Source organism: Podarcis bocagei (assembly GCF_964188305.1).
Source record: "Podarcis bocagei genome assembly, chromosome: 11".
Taxonomy (NCBI): Eukaryota; Metazoa; Chordata; class Lepidosauria; order Squamata; family Lacertidae; genus Podarcis; species Podarcis bocagei.
Window position 1 is genome coordinate 163,248 of NC_138136.1, and position 20,540 is coordinate 183,787.

General features: G+C 56.2%; 1 long non-coding RNA gene across 2 annotated transcripts in view; it reads right to left on the minus strand.

Moving 5' to 3' along the window:
- The window catches only part of LOC308597833, a 306,614-nt gene that overhangs the window by 97,371 nt on the left and 188,703 nt on the right, over window positions 1–20,540 (minus strand). The gene's annotated exons all lie outside the window — the stretch shown is intronic.

Sequence of the window (20,540 nt, forward strand, 5' to 3'; positions counted from 1 at the left end):
GACAGTCGGTATTTCTTCTTGCTTCCATTTCTGGGCCAAGAAGATTCTGGCTGCCGTTGCTGCATATTGAAAGAGTTTACAGTCTTTTCTTCTTATGTCCTTTCCTAAGATCTCTAAAAGAAAAGCCTCCGGTTTTTTTGCAAAAGTCAGTGGCGTAGTGTGGGTTGTCAGCACCCGGGGCAAGGCAAGTAATTTGCGCCCCCTAACCCGTGGATTTGCGCCCCCTAACCCGTGGATTTGCGCCCCCTAACCCTAACCCCCAGATGTTGCGCCCGGTGTGGCCGGCCCCCCCTGCACCCCCCACGCTACGCCACTGGCAAAAGTATATCTTAACAGTTTTTTCATTTTATTGTATATCATTTCCCAAAAGCTTTTCACTTTCTTATTCCCACCACACATGAAAGAACGTCCCTTCTTTTTCTTTACATTTCCAACATTTGTTACACATCTTATACATCTTTGCTAACTTTACAGGTGTGATGTACCATCTGTAAAACATTTTCATAACATTTTCTTTCAGTGCCGTGCATGCAGTAAATTTTATATTCTCTTTCCACAATTTTTCCCATTCATCAAATTGAATATTATACCTGTCAGGGGTTCAGAGACAGAGGCACAGGTGAGGGAGGAGACGGAGAGCGACGAGGAAGAATCCCAGGACAGTGAGGAAGAGGATGACAATGACTTGAGATCTTCCATGAGTCTCTCAAGTGAATCGGAGGATTCTCAGGAGGGGGCGCCCCTAGTCAGGACAAGGGGGGTCACAGGGGGGACCTGCCAGGAGCAGGGAAGCAGCAGGGAAACCCCGAGCGGGAGTGGGAGATCGGGGCCGGCTTCCCAGCAGGAACGAAGGGAAGAGAGGGGGGTTCCCAGTGTCACACACGGAGCGGAGCAGGAAAGAGACAGGGGAAGGAGATCTGGGGAGAACGTCCTGCCGGAAGAGGGGGAGAGTAGTACAGGGAGTAGTGTCAGTGTCAAAAGGAAGGTCAGGGGTAGCGAGCGCGCGCCAAGTTCAAATGTGGAGGCGCGCGGAAATGGAGAAAGCCCGGAGGAGGAGCCCAGCCCCAAAGCACGAAGGAGGGGGGAACAGGCATCTCAGGAATCCGCTTCGGGAGAGAGCAGGAGGGAAGGAACCCAGGGGGGCAGAAAGACCCTGCGGAAAAGGAAAGACAGGAAGCGGTGGTCTAGCACAAGCCTCATAAGTTGGTGCAGGGGCGGGACCGAGTCAGAGGGGACTTCAAATGTCTGACGTTAGACACTCGGGGCTGCACGCCTCGGTTGTGGAACCAATAATGAACTGCAATAAACATCCTTGTATATAAGAAGAGCTTGGCGTTGGTCTTTTGTGAGCTGAGACCAGAGGCAGCCCGTGACAGTAAGTCCCCTCCAAAACTACGCAAATTTTTTTTTTTTTTTTGGAAAGCTCACGAAGTTTGGCAGCCATGAGTATGGACCAGCAGATAGCTGAGCTACGCGACGCAGTCTCCCAGCTTACCACTGTGGTAACGATCTCCCAGAAGAGGGGGGAAGAGGCGGGAAAGCGGTGCCAAGATCTGCAAGCCAGGTGGGATCATGCATGCCAAGTGGGGTTCCCGGGGACCAAAGCTGCTGGAGTAGCACTGGGCAGAAGAGGGGGCAACTTAGTAGCCCACTTCGATGGGAACCTGCAGCAATACCCCAGTTTTAAGGCAGACGTAGAATATGCGTTGCATTTGCTTCGCGACGACTTTAAAGATGAAGAGGAAAAAGTGGGTTTCATTGTGTCCCACTTGCATGGGGAAGCGAGGGCTTGGCTGCGCAATCTGTGGCGCGAGGATTGCCCTGCTCGAAGGGACTCTGATGAATTTATCAAATGCATGGACGCTTGTTTCCAGTCTAGTGTGGATGTGGATGTGGCACGCCAGCAGCTCCATGGTTTAAGGCAAGGCAAGGCTTCCGTGCGTCAGTACCATGCTCGCTTTTTCGCCTTGCTGAATGTGCTGCGATGGGAGAAAGATTCTCTGGCTGTCAGAGACTTATTTTGGGAGGGGCTCTCTGGCCCGGTGAAGGACGAATTGGCTAGGGGTGACAGACCTAAAACCCTGGCAGACGTGGTGCAGCGTGCGCTTGCCATTGGAGTGCGCCAGGAAGAACGCCCTTGGCACAATGAGGGGGGTAGCCAGCTTCACGCACCGTCTAGAGTGCCTCCTTTGTTTCCCAGAGATCCAGGACGTCCGCGTCTCTCCCCTCAGCTGCGGCCAGGGGAGGAGCCTATGGAACTGGGGAGTGCAAAGGCTCAGTCAGTGGCCGGAGCCCCAGCGTCCGGAACAGTCAAGAAGAAGCCTCCTAGAGGGAACAGGAAGTGTTACGTCTGTGACAGTGCAACGCACATGGCCAAAGAGTGTCCCCAGAGGCTCCGGCAGCACACTGCAGCCTTGGCGACAGTAAATGCAGCAGCACAACATGAAGAGCTGTATCAGGGAAACGACAATGCCTGGCTGGAATCAGCAATGTTGGGGCACAGCCAGGCAAGTCAATAGAGCAGTCCCCAGCGCCTTTGCAGCCTACAGACCCCCTGCCACCCAAACCTGTAGTGCAGCTCACTGCAACCCTCCAGCTACCTAATGGACGCACCCTGGAGGTCCCCATCACAATTGACAGTGGGAGCAACGCAGACTTCGTGGGGGTGCAGTTCGTCAAGCAGCATCGCATAGAGCTCCTACCAGCCACGCTGCCATTGAACGTCGTCACAGTGGATGGCAGGAAGCTGCTGGGGGGGCAAGTGGTACAACAGACGCCGCCCATGGTGATGCAGATTGGCAATCACCGAGAAGTCATCAGTTTCAACGTCACCCGCCTTTCAGACACGCCTATAGTGTTAGGCATGAGTTGGCTGGATAGGCACAGCCCGACCATGGCGTGGTACCAGCGACAGCTCACCTTCGGCTCGTCCTATTGCGCGCAGCATTGCATCCAGACCGGTCAGGAGGAGGAGGGCCAAGAGGAGGGGCAGCAGCTACGTCTCAGCATGGCGCAAGCAGTACCCCTCAAGTACAAGGGGTTTTTGGAGGTTTTCTGCGAGAAGGAGGCTGACCAGTTGCCACCTCACCGGCCCTACGATTGCGCTATTGACCTCTTGCCAGGGACAACGCTGCCGCCTGTGAGGCTGTATTCCATGTCCGAGGAGGAGCTGCAGGAGCTCCGGGAATTCATAGATCACAATCTACAGCGGGGATTCATCCGAGAATCGAAGGCTGTAGGGGGCAGTCCTGTGTTTTTTGTGAAGAAGAAAAACACGCCCCAAAAGAGACTGATCGTAGACTTCAGATTCATAAACTCAAAGACAAAGCCCGCGGCCTTTCCCATGCCCAAGATCGACGACCTGCTCGCGACGGTGCGGAAAGGGAAGATCTTCACCAAGTTGGCTCTCCGCGGAGCTTACAATCTCATACGCGTGCGAGAGGGTGATGAGTGGAAGACGGCCATGTTCACGCCATTGGGCACCTACGAATACAGAGTTATGCCGTTTGGTCTCCAAAATGGCTCCCACTTTTTCCAAGCTTTTATGCATCATGTGCTAGCGGGACTCCTCTACAAGAAGTGCGTATGTGTCAGGGGTTCAGAAGCAGAGACGCAGAGAAGGGAGGAGACAGAGAGCGAGGGGGAGGAATACGAAGGAAAGATGAGTGGGGATGACGAACCGAGATCGCCGAGCTTATCCAGTGAGTCCGAGGATTCCCAGAAGGGAGCGCCAGCAGTCAGAGCAAGGGGGGAAAGCAGGGGGACACCCCAGGAAGAAGGGTCCAGAGAGGAATCAGAGAGCAGCAGTTGGAGATCGGGACCCACGTACCCAGACGGGAACAGCGGGGAGAAAGGGGACCAGATATCGGGTTCCGGAGGCTTTCAGAAGGAGGGAGGGCATGAGTCAGGAGTAGTCACGCCCACCTCGGGGAGCGACGAAACGATCAAGAGGAAGGTTGAGAGTTGGGCGCGCGCGCCAAGTTCAAATGTAGCGGAAGCTGGCGCAGTAAGCAGCCCAGAGAGTGAACCAGGTCCCAAAGCCCGCCGCAAGGAGGCGGAAGGGTCAGGGGGGTCCGCGTCAGAAGAGAGTAGGAAAAAGGAGACCCCGGGGGGCAGAAGGACCCAGAGACGGAGGGAAAGGCGCAGGAGGTGGAGCAAGGCTATGGTATTAAGCTGGTGTGCTAGAGGCGGAGACTCAGACGGGTCTTCGCCGGTCTGACCTAGAAGAAGTAGGGCTGCATATTGCAGTTTGGAAATGGAAGCTGTAATCCAATAAAGACTCTTTTAACCTGAACGCTGGCTAACGTGGTCCTATGTGAGCTGGGACTGAGTGGCAGCCCTGACAGTAAGACCCGTCTCATTTAAGCTTCGGACACCTGATACCTCGCAGCGGAGGCAGAAGCAGCGAGAGGAGGAAATTGGTGTTTGGGAGCGAGCTCACAACGGTTGGCAGAGATGACGGAAGCAGAGAAAATTTCAGCGCTGCAACAGGCAGTGACCCAATTGAACGCGGAGGTACAGGCATCCAAGAAAAGGGAGGAGGATGCGGCAGCCGCCTACAGAGATCTCCACGCCAGGTTTGAAGCATTGGTTAAGCATGGGCAGCCAGGACCCAGACCAGAGGGGGTTGGGTTGGCACGGAGAGCAGGAGGGCTTGTGGCTCACTTCGATGGGAATTTACAACAGTACCCCAATTTTCGAGCAGACGTAATGTGCGCACTGCAACTGCTGGCGAAAGACTTTAGGGATGAGGAAGAGAAAGTGGGGTTTATACTATCCCATTTGCATGGGGATGCTAAAGCGTGGCTACGCAATTTGTGGAGGGATAAAGATCCGGCGCTTCAGAATGCAGATGCCTTTATCAAAGCGATGGATGCGTGCTTTTTATCTACCATTGACGTGGATCTTGCCCGACGGGAGATTCATGGACTGAAACAAGGGAGGGCGAGCGTACGCCAGTATCACGCCCGCTTTTTTGCGCTGGTCAGTGCCTTGGAATGGGACCGGGATTCGCCCCCAGTCAGAGACCTATTCTGGGAGGGTTTAAGCAGTGCTGTTAAAGACGAAATTGTGAGGGGGGAGAGGCCCCGGAGCACGCAGGAGGTGGTCCAAAGGGCGCTGACTGTGGGGGTGAGGCTGGAAGAACGTCCGTGGTGCAGAGACGAAGGACGTGGAGGGCGCGAAGCAGCGAGAAGTTTCTCTTTCGTTCCCAGGGACGCTACGCGTGCGCAATCTACACCTCCGCCAGGAGGGGGAGTGGAACCTATGGAGGTGGGAGGAGCCAGGGCTCAGTCAGCTACCAGAGCCCCTGCACCGGCGGCAGTCAAGACTAAACCTCCTAGAGGGACCAGGAAGTGTTATATATGCGACAGCTCTCAACACTTGGCGAAAGAGTGTCCCCAGAGGAGCTCCAAGCACACTGCAGCCTCCGCAACGGTGAAAGCGGCCACGCAACACAGCGAACACCAGCAGGGAAACGACGATGTCTGGCTGGAGACAGAGGCACTGGGGCCCAGCCAGACGCATCACTGAAGCAGTCCCCAGCGATCTTGCAACCCACAGACCCCCTCCCACCCAAACCAGTAGTGCAACTCACAGCATCTCTCCAGCTGCCCGATGGCGTCACTATCGAAGTCCCGCTTTCTGTGGATTCTGGAAGCAACGCAGACTTTATAGCACAGGATTTTGTGGAGCAGCACGCATACAAGGTGCAAGCGGACAAGCACAGGCGGGTTGGCGAAGAGATCCGAGTGGGAGACTGGGTCTGGTTGGCAGCCCACGCAGTGCCGACCAGATCGTTAGCCAAAAAGAAGTTGGGGCACAAGCAACTCGGTCCATACCAAGTTGAAGCGCAGATCAACCCAGTAGCTTTCAGGCTGGTGCTCCCGGAGGGTTCCAGGATGCATCCGGTGTTCCACAGGTCGGTGCTCACTCCCTACAGGACACCTCACAGGTTCCAGGAACCAGGAACAGCACCGAGTCCGTCTCAGGAGCGGTCGGAGGCGGGAAGATTGCCACAGCAGGACCCCATCAACGAAGTCACGGAGATTTTGGACTCCAGATGGGGGGAAGACGGAGTGGAATACCTCCTAGCCAGAGAGGGCACCCGGGCTAGTGCTAATAGCTGGGTGCCAGACTACGCTTTGGAGGAACCCCTGCTCAAGGACAAGTTTCATGCCCTTTTCCCACACAGACCCATGCCAGCAGGCTTCTTCGACGACTGGTTGTTCACGCCCACACTTTCCTCCAGCACGTTCCATGGCTTCGACTCGGACGGGGAGCCCGCACAGCGCACACATTCCCCAGAGGGGTCACCGGAGGGTTCGGCGTCCGACACCTCGTATTGGTGGGACGATCGGCCAGAGGAGCAGTGGCGCCGGAGGTGGCTGGAGATGCCAGGTCAAGCGACCGACGCAGAGACTGACATGGACGTGTGCGGGGAGGATCTCGGTTTCGAGCACGGCGGCACTGAAATGGAGGCGGAGCAGCTCACCGTTGACGAACGCGAGGAGGAAGACTCGGAGGTCTTCAGTTGGCGGCCAGCAACGAGGAGCGAACTGTATCCGGCATTCACTCCTGTGATGATGGAGCACCCTGCAACCACCCTTGAAAGTGGGGAGGGGGGAAGGGGGGCTTCGAGGGGGGGATGGATGTCAGGGGTTCAGAAGCAGAGACGCAGAGAAGGGAGGAGACAGAGAGCGAGGGGGAGGAATACGAAGGTAAGATGAGTGGGGATGACGAACTGAGATCGCCGAGCTTATCCAGTGAGTCCGAGGATTCCCAGAAGGGAGCGCCAGCAGTCAGAGCAAGGGGGGAAAGCAGGGGGACACCCCAGGAAGAAGGGTCCAGAGAGGAATCAGAGAGCAGCAGTTGGAGATCGGGACCCACGTACCCAGACGGGAACAGCGGGGAGAAAGGGGACCAGATATCGGGTTCCGGAGGCTTTCAGAAGGAGGGAGGGCATGAGTCAGGAGTAGTCACGCCCACCTCGGGGTGCGACGAAACGATCAAGAGGAAGGTTGAGAGTTGGGCGCGCGCGCCAAGTTCAAATGTAGCGGAAGCTGGCGCAGTAAGCAGCCCAGAGAGTGAACCAGGTCCCAAAGCCCGCCGCAAGGAGGCGGAAGGGTCAGGGGGGTCCGCGTCAGAAGAGAGTAGGAAAAAGGAGACCCCAGGGGGCAGAAGGACCCAGAGACGGAGGGAAAGGCGCAGGAGGTGGAGCAAGGCTAGGGTATTAAGCTGGTGTGCTAGAGGCGGAGACTCAGACGGGTCTTCGCCGGTCTGACCTAGAAGAAGTAGGGCTGCATATTGCAGTTTGGAAATGGAAGCTGTAATCCAATAAAGACTCTTTTAACCTGAACGCTGGCTAACGTGGTCCTATGTGAGCTGGGACTGAGTGGCAGCCCTGACAGTATGTTTCCTCGACGACATTCTGATCTTCTCAGAATCGCCGGAGGCTCACGAGAGCGACGTGAAGGAGGTCCTGCAGAGGCTACGGGAGCACAGGCTCTACGCCAAGTTGGAGAAGTGCCAATTCGACGTGACGGAGGTGGATTTTCTGGGCTATAGGCTATCCGACAGGGGACTAGCCATGGACAGTGCCAAGGTCCGCGCGGTGTTGGACTGGAAGAGCCCGCGAAATCGGAAAGAGGTCCAGAGGTTCGTCGGCTTCGCCAACTTTTACCGCAAGTTCATCAGGGGTTTCGCCAAGGAGACGGCAGCTATCACGGACACTCTCAGCTCCAAGAAGAAGAAGTTCACCTGGACGGACGAAGCGGAGCAGTCCTTCAGGAGACTTAAGAGTCTCTTCGCGTCCGAAGAACAGCTGCTACACGTGAATCCTGGCAGGCCCATGAGGGTGGAGACTGACGCATCTGACAGAGCGGTGGGGGCCGTCCTCTTACAGGAAGACCCGCAGGGAAACTGGAGGCCCTGTGCTTTCTACTCCAGAAAGCTCAGCAAGTCGGAGCAGAACTACACCATTTGGGACAGGGAGTTGCTGGCCATACACGCAGCTTTCAAGGCGTGGAGGCACTTTCTCATCGGAGCCAAGCACACCGTGCAAGTCCGCACGGACCACAAGAACCTAGAGTACTGGCGCACGGCGAAGCTACTGAGCCAGAGGCACATACGCTGGGTGGAGTTCTTTGCGGATTTCGATTTCAGGATAGAGTACATCCCAGGCGACAACAATGTCATAGCAGATGCGCTCTCCAGGAAACCGCAGTATCTCGAGGCAGCGGCACCGGTGGCAGCCAAACACATTTTTGCACCGCAGGCGTGGGCGTGCGCTTCAGCCGCCGTGGACCTGGAGGCGGTGCGTCACGCGTTGCAGGCGGATCCGTTCGCACAGTCCAAGATGGAAGAGGTGCGGAGGGGCACAGCGAAGGACGACGAGTTCCAGATACGCGACGGCCTGCTGACCCGTAAAGGTGCTCTCTACATTCCGGGAGACGATCTCCGCGCGAAAGTTCTGCAGCAGTTGCACGACGCACCCAGCGCTGGCCACTTCGGCAAGGAAAAGACAACAGAATTAGTGGCCAGAGACTTTTGGTGGCCACAGATGCGAGGGGAGGTCGCGGAGTACGTCGCCAGGTGTGACACGTGCCAAAGGTCCAAGCCAGTGCACCAGAAGCCAGCGGGACTGCTGGAACCGCTGGAAACGCCACTGCAACCGTGGGAGAGGGTGGCGCTGGACTTTGTCACTGATCTGCCCAGTTCGCGAGGCAAGACGGCGGTGCTTGTGGTTGTAGACCTGTTCACCAAGATGGCGCATTTCATTCCTTGCGTGAAGGTGGCGACAGCGGAGCAGACAGCCAAACTGTTCATCGACCACGTGTTCAAGGTGCATGGGTTGCCACGGTCCATTCTGTCCGACAGGGGGCGCCAGTTTGTGTCCAGTTTCTGGCGGAAGCTCCTAGGGATCCTGCACGTCAAAATCAACCTGTCGTCGGCGAGACATCCGCAGACCAACGGCCAAGCAGAGAGGGTCAACGCGATCATGCAGCAGTACCTGAGATGTTACGCCAATCAGCGACCCGCGGCTTGGGTGGATTACCTGCCGATGGCTGAGTTTGCCTACAACAACACGAAGCACGCGTCTACGGGGGTGACGCCGTTCTTCGCTAACAATGGAAGGCATCCCAGAACCTTCCCGGGGCTCGTAACGACGGGGGAGGGGGAGCCACAGGAAGCCGACCATTTCGCAGCAGAATTGCAAGAGGTGCACGACGAGCTACGGAGACATTTAGAGCTAGCTAAACAAGCCTATAAGGTGCAGGCGGACAAACACAGGAGGGAGGGGGAAGACATCCAGGTGGGAGACTGGGTATGGTTAGCGGCCCAAGCGGTGCCGGCCAAGTCGTTAGCTAAAAAGAAGCTAGGACACAGGCAACTAGGGCCGTACCAAGTTGAGGCCAGGATCAATCCCGTAGCGTTTCGATTGGCCCTCCCCGAGGGTTCCAGAATGCACCCGGTCTTTCATAGGTCGATGCTCACCCCCTACAAGGCCCCACACAGATTTCAGGAGTCAGGGACGGCACCAGAACCAAGCAGGGAGTCGCCCAAGAGGGGGAGGTCACCTAAGGACGAACCAGTCAACGAGGTCACAGAGATTCTGGACTCAAGATGGGGGGAAGAGGGAGTAGAATATTTTCTCGCCAGGGAGGGCGCCCCGGCCAGCACCAACAGTTGGGTGCCAGACTACGCTTTGGACGAACCCCTCCTCAAGGACGAGTTCCATGCCCTTTTCCCACACAGGCCCATGCCAGCACAGTTTTTCGACGATTGGCTTTTTACGCCCACACTTTCCGCCAGCACCTTCCGAGGGTTCTCCTCCGCAGAGGAGACGACGCCAGAGTCGAGCCCTCCAAGGGGATCGTGTTCGGGGGTGGACACCGACCCTTCTTACTGGTGGGACGACCAACCAGAAGAGGACTGGCGCATGAGGTGGCGGGTGGGTCCTTGGCAAGCAGACCCCACCCAGGCAACAGGGGGAGGGGAGGACGTGAACATGTTGGGAGAGGACAATGGGTTCGAGTACACAAACAATGAACTGGAAGCAGAGGAGATCGACGTCGACGACCTGTGTCCGGCAGCGACCTCCGCAACGACGGAGCCCCCGGAACCTGCGCCCGAGCAGCGGGAGGGGGGAAGGGGGGGCTTCGAGGGGGGGATGGATGTCAGGGGTTCAGAGACAGAGGCACAGGTGAGGGAGGAGACGGAGAGCGACGAGGAAGAATCCCAGGACAGTGAGGAAGAGGATGACAATGACTTGAGATCTTCCATGAGTCTCTCAAGTGAATCGGAGGATTCTCAGGAGGGGGCGCCCCTAGTCAGGACAAGGGGGGTCACAGGGGGGACCTGCCAGGAGCAGGGAAGCAGCAGGGAAACCCCGAGCGGGAGTGGGAGATCGGGGCCGGCTTCCCAGCAGGAACGAAGGGAAGAGAGGGGGGTTCCCAGTGTCACACACGGAGCGGAGCAGGAAAGAGACAGGGGAAGGAGATCTGGGGAGAACGTCCTGCCGGAAGAGGGGGAGAGTAGTACAGGGAGTAGTGTCAGTGTCAAAAGGAAGGTCAGGGGTAGCGAGCGCGCGCCAAGTTCAAATGTGGAGGCGCGCGGAAATGGAGAAAGCCCGGAGGAGGAGCCCAGCCCCAAAGCACGAAGGAGGGGGGAACAGGCATCTCAGGAATCCGCTTCGGGAGAGAGCAGGAGGGAAGGAACCCAGGGGGGCAGAAAGACCCTGCGGAAAAGGAAAGACAGGAAGCGGTGGTCTAGCACAAGCCTCATAAGTTGGTGCAGGGGCGGGACCGAGTCAGAGGGGACTTCAAATGTCTGACGTTAGACACTCGGGGCTGCACGCCTCGGTTGTGGAACCAATAATGAACTGCAATAAACATCCTTGTATATAAGAAGAGCTTGGCGTTGGTCTTTTGTGAGCTGAGACCAGAGGCAGCCCGTGACAATACCTGTCAGGGCTGCCACTCAGTCCCAGCTCACATAGGACCACGCTAGCCAGCGTTCAGGTTAAAAGAGTCTTTATTGGATTACAGGTTCCATTTCCAAACTGCAATGTGCAGCCCTACTTCTTCTAGGTCAGACCGCCGAAGACCCGTCTGAGTCTCCGCCTCTAGCACACCAGCTTAATACCCTAGCCTTGCTCCACCTCCTGCGCCTTTCCTTCCGTCTCTGGGTCCTTCTGCCCCCCGGGGTCTCTTCTTTCCTACTCTCTTCTGACGCGGACCCCCCTGACCCTTCCGCCTCCTTGCGGCGGGCTTTGGGACCTGGCTCACTCTCTGGGCTGCTTACTGCGCCAGCTTCCGCTACATTTGAACTTGGCGCGCGCGCCCAACTCTCCACCTTCCTCTTGATCATTTCGTCGCTCCCCGAGGTGGGCGTGACTACTCCTGACTCATGCCCTCCCTCCTTCTGAAAGCCTCCGGAACCCGATATCTGGTCCCCTTCCTCCCCGCTGCTCCCGGCTGGGTACGTGGGTCCCGATCTCCAACTGCTGCTCTCTGATCCCTCTCTGGACCCTTCTTCCTGGGGTGTCCCCCTGCTTTCCCCCCTTGCTCTGACCGCTGGCGCTCCCTTCTGGGAATCCTCGGACTCACTGGATAAGCTCGGCGATCTCGGTTCGTCATCCCCACTCATCTTTCCTTCGTATTCCTCCCCCTCGCTCTCTGTCTCCTCCCTTCTCTGCGTCTCTGCTCCTGAACCCCTGACATCCATCCCCCCCTCGAAGCCCCCCCTTCCCCCCTCCCCGCTTTCAAGGGTGGTTGCTGGGTGCTCCATCATCACAGGAGTGAATGCCGGATACAGTTCGCTCCTCGTCGCTGGCCGCCAACTGAAGACCTCCGAGTCTTCCTCCTCGCGTTCGTCAACGTTGAGCTGCTCCGCCTCCATTTCAGTGCCGCCGTGCTCGAAACCGAGATCCTCCCCGCACACGTCCATGTCAGTCTCTGCGTCGGTCGCTTGACCTGGCATCTCCAGCCACCTCCGGCGCCACTGCTCCTCTGGCCGATCATCCCACCAATACGAGGTGTCGGACGCCGAACCCTCCGGTGACCCCTCTGGGGAACGTGTGCGCTGTGCGGGCTCCCCGTCCGAGTCGAAGCCATGGAACGTGCTGGAGGAAAGTGTGGGTGTGAACAGCCAGTCGTCGAAGAAGCCTGCTGGCATGGATCTGTGTGGGAAAAGGGCATGAAACTCGTCCTTGAGCAGGGGTTCCCCAAAGCGTAGTCTGGCACCCAGCTATTAGCACTGGCCCGGGTGCCCTCTCTGGCTAGGAGGTATTCCACTCCGTCTTCCCCCCATCTGGAGTCCAAAATCTCCGTGACTTCGTTGATGGGGTCCTGCTGTGGCAATCTCCCCGCCTCCGTCCGCTCCTGAGACGGACTCGGTGATGTTCCTGGTTCCTGGAACCTGTGAGGTGTCCTGTAGGGAGTGAGCACCGACCTGTGGAACACCGGATGCATCCTGGAACCCTCCGGTAGCACCAGCCTGAAAGCTACTGGGTTGATCTGCGCTTCGACTTGGTATGGACCGAGTTGCTTGTGCCCCAACTTCTTTTTGGCTAACGATCTGGTCGGCACTGCGTGGGCTGCCAACCAGACCCAGTCTCCCACTCGGATCTCTTCGCCAACCCGCCTGTGCTTGTCCGCTTGCACCTTGTAAGCGTGCTTCGCTAGCTCCAGCTGCCGTCGGAGTTGATCGTGGACCTCCTGCAACTCAGACGCGAAAGCGTCCGCCGTCTGCGGTTCCCCTTCCCCCACTCTGTCCAGTCCCGGGAAGGTTCTGGGATTCCTCCCATTGTTGGCGAAGAACGGCGTCACCCCTGTGGACACGTGCTTCGTGTTGTTGTAGGCGAACTCGGCGAGCGGCAGGTAATCCACCCACGTCGCAGGCTGTTGATTGGCATAGCATCTCAGGTACTGCTGCATGATGGCATTGACCCTCTCCGCTTGCCCGTTGGTCTGCGGGTGTCTCGCTGATGTCAGGTTGATCTTGACGTTCAGGAAGCCCATCAGCTTCTGCCAGAAATTCGAGATGAACTGGCGACCGCGGTCGGACAGTATAGACCGCGGCAGCCCGTGCACTTTGAACACGTGATCTATGAACAGTTTGGCTGTTTGTTCTGCCGTGGCCACCTTTGTACACGGTATGAAGTGTGCCATCTTGGTGAACAAGTCCACCACCACTAGTACAGCTGTCTTGCCTCTCGAGCTGGGGAGATCCGTGACAAAGTCCAGGGCCACCCTCTCCCACGGTTCAAACGGCGTTTGCAGCGGTTCCAGCAGTCCCGCCGGTGGTTTGTGCACCGGTTTGGCCCTCTGGCAGGTGTCGCACCTCGCGACGTAGTCCGCGACTTCCCCTCTCAGTCTGGGCCACCAAAAGTCCCTTGCGACTAATTCCACCGTTTTTTCCTTGCCAAAGTGCCCGGCCGTGGGTGCGTCGTGCAACTGCTGCAGTACCTTGGCGCGAAGTTCATCTCCCGGCACGTAGATGGCCCCTTTACGTAAGAGCAAGCCGTCCCGTATCTGGAACTCGTCGCTCTTCGCTGTGCCCTTGTGCACCTCGGCCATCTTCGCCTGCGCGAATGAGTCGTCCTGCAACGCCCGCCGCACCGCATCCAGGTCTACTGTGGCTGAAGCGCACGCCCACGCAGCTGGCGCGAAGATGTGCATGGCTGCCGCTGGCGTCGCCTCTTCGAGGTATTGCGGTTTTCGGGACAGTGCATCCGCCATGATGTTGGTGTCGCCTGGGACGTACTCTATTCGGAAATCAAAGTCAGCAAAGAACTCCGCCCAACGTATCTGCCTCTGGTTCAGGAACTTCGCCGTGCGCCAGTGCTCCAGATTCTTGTGGTCCGTGCAGACCTGCACCGTGTGCTTGGCGCCGATCAGGAAGTGTCTCCACGCCTTGAAGGCTGCATGAATGGCAAGCAACTCCCTGTCCCAGATGGTGTAGTTCTGCTCCGACTTGGTGAGCTTTCTGGAGTAGAACGCTCCCGGCCTCCAGACCCCCTGTGGGTCCCTCTGCAGCAGGACAGCTCCCACTGCTCTATCGGACGCGTCTGTCTCTACCCGCATCGGTCTGCTGGGGTCGATATGCAGCAGTTGCTCTTCCGACGCGAAGAGACGCTTGAGTGCCTGAAAGGACTGCTCCGCCTGCTCCGTCCAGATGAATTTCTTTTTCTTGGAGCTTAGCGTGTCCGTAATAGCCGCCGTCTGCATCGCGAACCCTTTGATAAACTTGCGATAGAAGTTGGCGAAGCCGACAAACCGCTGGACCTCCTTCCGGTTGCGCGGGCTCTTCCAATCCAACACCGCTCGAACCTTGGCGCTGTCCATGGCTAGCCCCTTGTCCGACAACTTGTAACCCAAGAAATCCACCTCCGTCGTGTCGAACTGGCACTTCTCCAGTTTGGCGTACAGTCTATGCTGCTGCAACCTCTCCAGCACCTCCCGAACATCCTGGTCATGCGCTTGCTGCGACTCGGAGAATATCAGGATGTCATCCAGAAAGCAGACGCACTTCTTGTAGAGGAGTCCCGCCAACACATGATGCATGAAAGCTTGAAAACAGTGAGAACCGTTTTGCAATCCAAACGGCATCACTCTGTACTCGTAGGTTCCCAGAGGCGTGAACATGGCTGTCTTCCACTCATCGCCCTCCCTCATGCGGATGAGATTGTACGCCCCTCGCAGGTCCAACTTGGTAAACACGCGTCCCTTGCGCACCGTCGCCAGTAGGTCGTCAATCCTGGGCATGGGGAAATCAGAGGGCTTGGTCATCTTGTTCAAGAGGCGAAAATCCACCACCAGCCTTTTTTGGGGCGTGTCCTTCTTCTTCACAAAGAAAACAGGACTGCCCCCTACTGCCCTGGACTCCCGGATGAAACCGCGCTCCAAATTGTGATCTATGAACTGTTTGAGTTCCTGTAGTTCATCCTCCGACATGGAATACAGCTTCCCCTTCGGTAGCGTCGCCCCTGGTAGGAGGTCAATCTTGCAGTCATATTGCCTGTGCGGTGGTAACTTGTCTGCCTCCTTCTCGCAGAAGACCTCCAGAAAGTCTGCGTATTTGTGGGGGACTGCTTGCAACGTTCCCAACTGCAGTTGTGATTCCTCCTCCTCTCCCTCCTGTTCGGGCAGGATGCAGTGTTCTGCGCAGTAAGAGGAGCCGAAGATCAGCTGTCGCTGGTACCAAGCCAGTGTCGGACTGTGCCTGTCCAGCCAACTCATGCCCAACACAATGGGTGTGTCCGACAGGCGGGTGACGTTAAAACTGATGACTTCCCTGTGGTTGCCAAGGCGCATCACCATTGGCGGCGTTTGCTTCACCACCTGCCCCCCCAGCAACTCTCTACCATCCACTGTGACGACTTGCAGGGGCAGAGTGGCCGGTAATAGCTGTATAGCGTGCTGCTCCACAAAATCTTGTGCTATAAAGTCTGCGTTGCTTCCAGAATCGACAGAAAGCGGCACTTCGATAGTGACGCCATCGGGCAGCTGGAGCGATGCTGTGAGTTGCACTACTGGTTTGGGTGGGAGGGGGTCCGTGGGTTGCAAGATTGCTGGGGACTGCTTCAGTGATGCGTCTGGCTGGGCCCCAGTGCCTCTGTCTCCAGCCAGACATCGTCGTTTCCCTGCTGTTGTTCGCTGTGTTGCGTGGCCGCTTTCACCGTTGCTGAGGCTGCAGTGTGCTTGGAGCTCCTCTGGGGACACTCTTTCGCCAAGTGTTGAGAGCTGTCGCATATATAACACTTCCTGGTCCCTCTAGGAGGTTTAGTCTTGACTGCCGCCGGTGCAGGGGCTCTGGTAGCTGACTGAGCCCTGGCGCCTCCCACCTCCATAGGTTCCACTCCCCCTCCTGGCGGAGGTGTGGATTGCGCACGCGCAGCTTCCCTGGGAACGAAAGAGAAACTTCTCGCTGCTTCGCGCCCTCCACGTCCTTCGTCTCTGCACCATGGACGTTCTTCCAGCCTCACCCCCACAGTCAGCGCCCTTTGGACCACCTCCTGCGTGCTCCGGGGCCTCTCCCCCCTCGCAATTTCGTCTTTAACAGCACTGCTCAAACCTTCCCAGAAGAGGTCTCTGACTGGGGGCGAATCCCGGTCCCATTCTAAGGCACTGACCAGCGCAAAAAAGCGGGCGTGATACTGGCGTACGCTCGCCCTCCCTTGTTTCAGTCCATGAATCTCCCGTCGGGCAAGATCCACGTCAATGGTAGATAAAAAGCACGCATCCATCGCTTTGATAAAGGCATCTGCATTCTGAAGCGCCGGATCTTTATCCCTCCACAAATTGCGTAGCCACGCTTTCGCATCCCCATGCAAATGGGATAGTATAAACCCCACTTTCTCTTCCTCATCCCTAAAGTCTTTCGCCAGCAGTTGCAGTGCGCACATTACGTCTGCTCGAAAATTGGGGTACTGTTGTAAATTCCCATCGAAGTGAGCCACGAGCCCTCCTGCTCTCCGTGCCAACCCAACCCCCTCCGGTCTGGGTCCTGGCTGCCCATGCTTAACCAATGCTTCAAACCTGGCGTGGAGATCTCTGTAGGCGGCTGCCGCATCCTCCTCCCTTTTCTTGGATGCCTGTACCTCCGCGTTCAATTGGGTCACTGCCTGTTGCAGCGCTGAAATTTTCTCTGCTTCCGTCATCTCTGCCAACCGTTGTGAGCTCGCTCCCAAACACCAATTTCCTCCTCTCGCTGCTTCTGCCTCCGCTGCGAGGTATCAGGTGTCCGAAGCTTAAATGAGACGGGTCTTACTGTCAGGGCTGCCACTCAGTCCCAGCTCACATAGGACCACGCTAGCCAGCGTTCAGGTTAAAAGAGTCTTTATTGGATTACAGGTTCCATTTCCAAACTGCAATGTGCAGCCCTACTTCTTCTAGGTCAGACCGGCGAAGACCCGTCTGAGTCTCCGCCTCTAGCACACCAGCTTAATACCCTAGCCTTGCTCCACCTCCTGCGCCTTTCCTTCCGTCTCTGGGTCCTTCTGCCCCCCGGGGTCTCTTCTTTCCTACTCTCTTCTGACGCGGACCCCCCTGACCCTTCCGCCTCCTTGCGGCGGGCTTTGGGACCTGGCTCACTCTCTGGGCTGCTTACTGCGCCAGCTTCCGCTACATTTGAACTTGGCGCGCGCGCCCAACTCTCCACCTTCCTCTTGATCGTTTCGTCGCTCCCCGAGGTGGGCGTGACTACTCCTGACTCATGCCCTCCCTCCTTCTGAAAGCCTCCGGAACCCGATATCTGGTCCCCTTCCTCCCCGCTGCTCCCGGCTGGGTACGTGGGTCCCGATCTCCAACTGCTGCTCTCTGATCCCTCTCTGGACCCTTCTTCCTGGGGTGTCCCCCTGTTTTCCCCCCTTGCTCTGACCGCTGGCGCTCCCTTCTGGGAATCCTCGGACTCACTGGATAAGCTCGGCGATCTCGGTTCGTCATCCCCACTCATCTTTCCTTCGTATTCCTCCCCCTCGCTCTCTGTCTCCTCCCTTCTCTGCGTCTCTGCTCCTGAACCCCTGACAATACCTGTCAGAGCTGCTTCAAGATCCTAGCTCACAGAGGATCACGCTAGCCAGCGGTCATTAAGTAAAAGTCTTTATTGAGTTACAGTTTCCATTCCCAAGCTGCTGCGTGCAACTCTACGTCTAATGGCTAGATCGGCGAAGCTCCGTCTGAGTCTCCGCCCCTTGTGCACCAACTTAATATCCTAGCCCTGCTCCACCTTTTCCGCCTGACTGTTCTCCTCTGGGTCCCTCTGCCCCCTGGGGTCTCTTCCTTCCTGGATTCTTCTGACGCCAACCCCCCGGACCCTCCTGTCTCCTTGCGCCGGGCTTTAGGACCTGGCTCTCTTTCAGGGCTGCCTACTGCGTCACTTTCCTGTGCATTTGAACTTGGCGCGCGCGCCCAACCTTCCACTTTCCGTCTGACCGTTTCTTCGCTCCCCGATGGAGGTGTGGCCACTCCTGACTCATGCCCTCCCCCCTGTTGTGAGCTGCCAGTGCTTGATCCCTGGCTCCCTTCCTCTTCCCTGCTCTCTGGCGGTGACGCTGGTCCCGATTTCCAACTGCTCTCCTCTGAGTCCCCTCTGGCTCTATCTTCCTGGGGTGTCCCCCTAGGCTCCCCCCTTGCCCTGGCCCTGGTGCTCCTTTCTGTGAATCTTCTGATTCACTGGAAAGACTCGGAGATCTCGGGTCGTCGTCATCACTCATCTTTTCTTCTGCCTCCTCCCCCTCGCTCTCTGTTTCCTCCCTTGCTCTTGCCTCTGCTCCTGAACCCCTGACAGGTGTTAATGCACATTTACCCAAAAATCGCAAAGTGAATGTAATGCGACCAAAATAAAGAAACACCATATTTCCTCTTCCATATGCTTCTTCCAGTAGACGAATAAGCTTCGAGAGGGCTTATTTGAATTTGCATGGTGTTTTTTGGGTTTGCACTAGAATCACACGACCAAAGCAAAAAGAATGCACATTCAACCAAAAATCGCAGTGAAATGTTTGTTATCAGCCAAAATCAAACATAGGTTGTTTAACTTAATCTCAATCGAAAGAGGACGAATAAGCTTGGATTGCATTTCGGTATTCATTTACCCACAAACTGCAAATCGAAGTGTCATAAGCATAAACAAAGCAAAACAGGTTGTTTTGGATACCATCTACATAGAAAGAAGAATCTTGGATTGCACTTATTTCAAAGTCGTGTTCTTTGGTTCTAATGTACATTGACCCACAAATCGCCAAGTGAGTGTTATGAGCCTAAAATGACAAAACACCATTGTCAGGGGTTCAGGAGCAGAGGCGAGGGCAAGGGAGGAAACAGAGAGCGAGGGGGAGGAGTCCGAAGGAAAGATGAGCGATGACGACGACCCGAGATCTCCGAGTCTTTCCAGTGAATCGGAAGATTCACAGAAAGGAGCGCCAGTGACCAGAGCAAGGGGGGAGCTTAGGGGGACACCCCAGGAAGAAGGGACAAAAGGGGGTTCAGAGAGCAGCAGTTGGAAATCGGGGCCAACGTCCCCAACAGAGCGCAGTGGGGAGGAAGGGCGCCAGGCATCGGGATACGGCGGCTCGCCGCAGGGGGGAGGGCATGAGTCAGGAGTGGCCACACCTCCATCGGAGAGCGAAGAAACGGTCAAGCGGAAAGTGGAAGGTTGGGCGCGCGCGCCAAGTTCAAATGCACAGGAAGGCGGCACAGTAAGCAGCCCGGAAAGGGAGCCAGGTCCTAAAGCCCACCGCAAGGAGACAGAAGGGTCCGGGGGGTCAGCGTCAGAAGAGTCCCGGAAGGAAGAGACCACGGGGGGCAGAGGGACCCAGAGAAGAAAGGAAAGGCGGAAAAGGTGGAGTAAGGCTAGGGTATTAAGTTGGTGTACAGGAGGCGGGGACTCAGACGGAGCTTCGCCGGTCTAGCTGATAAGACGTAGGGCTGCACGCTGCAGCTTGGAATTGGAAACTGTAACTCAATAAAGACTTTTATAAAGTGAACGCTGGCTAGCGTGATCCTCTGTGAGCTAGGGTCTGGAAGCAGCCCTGACAACCATATTTCCGCTTCTTTCTCCGCATATGGAAGACGCATAAGCTTCGACGCATAAGCTTCGAGGCTTATTTCAATTCACAGGGTGTTTTTTGGGTTTGCACTAGAATCACACAACCAAAGCAAAAAGAATACACATTCAACCAAAAATCGCAGAGTGAAATGTTTTTTATCAGCCAAAATCAACCATAGGTGTTTAAATTCATCTCAATAGAAAGAGAACGAATAAGCTTGGATTGCTCTTTCGGTGTTCATTCACCCACAAATAACAAAGCAAAGTGTAATAAGCCTAAAGAAAGCAAAACAGGTTGTATTCGGTTCCATCTGCATAGAAAGAAGAATCTTGGATTTCGCTTATTTCAAAATCATGTTCTTTGGAGTTAATGCACATTTACCCAGAAATCGCAGTGTATGTAATGAGACCAAAATAACAAAACGACATATTTCCGCTTCCATATGAGTAGAAAGAAGACGAATAAGCTTCGATTGAGCTTATTTCAATTCATAGAATCATAGGTGGAATTAGCATGGTGTTTTTTGGGTGTGCACCAGAATCACACGACCAAAGCAAAAAGGTGTTTTGGGTTCCATCTACATAAAAAGAAGATGATAACGCTCTCATTGGTGTTTTTTGGGTTAGATGCACATTCAACCAAAAATCACAGAGCGAAATGTGTGTTATCAGCCCAAATTAAACATAGACGTTGTCAGGGGTTCAGGAGCAGAGGCAAGGGCAAGGGAGGAAACAGAGAGCGAGGGGGAGGAGGCAGAAGAAAAGATGAGTGATGACGACGACCCGAGATATCCGAGTCTTTCCAGTGAATCAGAAGATTCACAGAAAGGAGCACCAGTGGCCAGGGCAAGGGGGGAGCCTAGGGGGACACCCCAGGAAGATAGAGCCAGAGGGGACTCAGAGGGGAGCAGTTGGAAATCGGGACCAGCGTCACCGCCAGAGAGCAGGGAAGAGGAAGGGCGCCAGGGATCAAGCGCTGGCAGCTCACA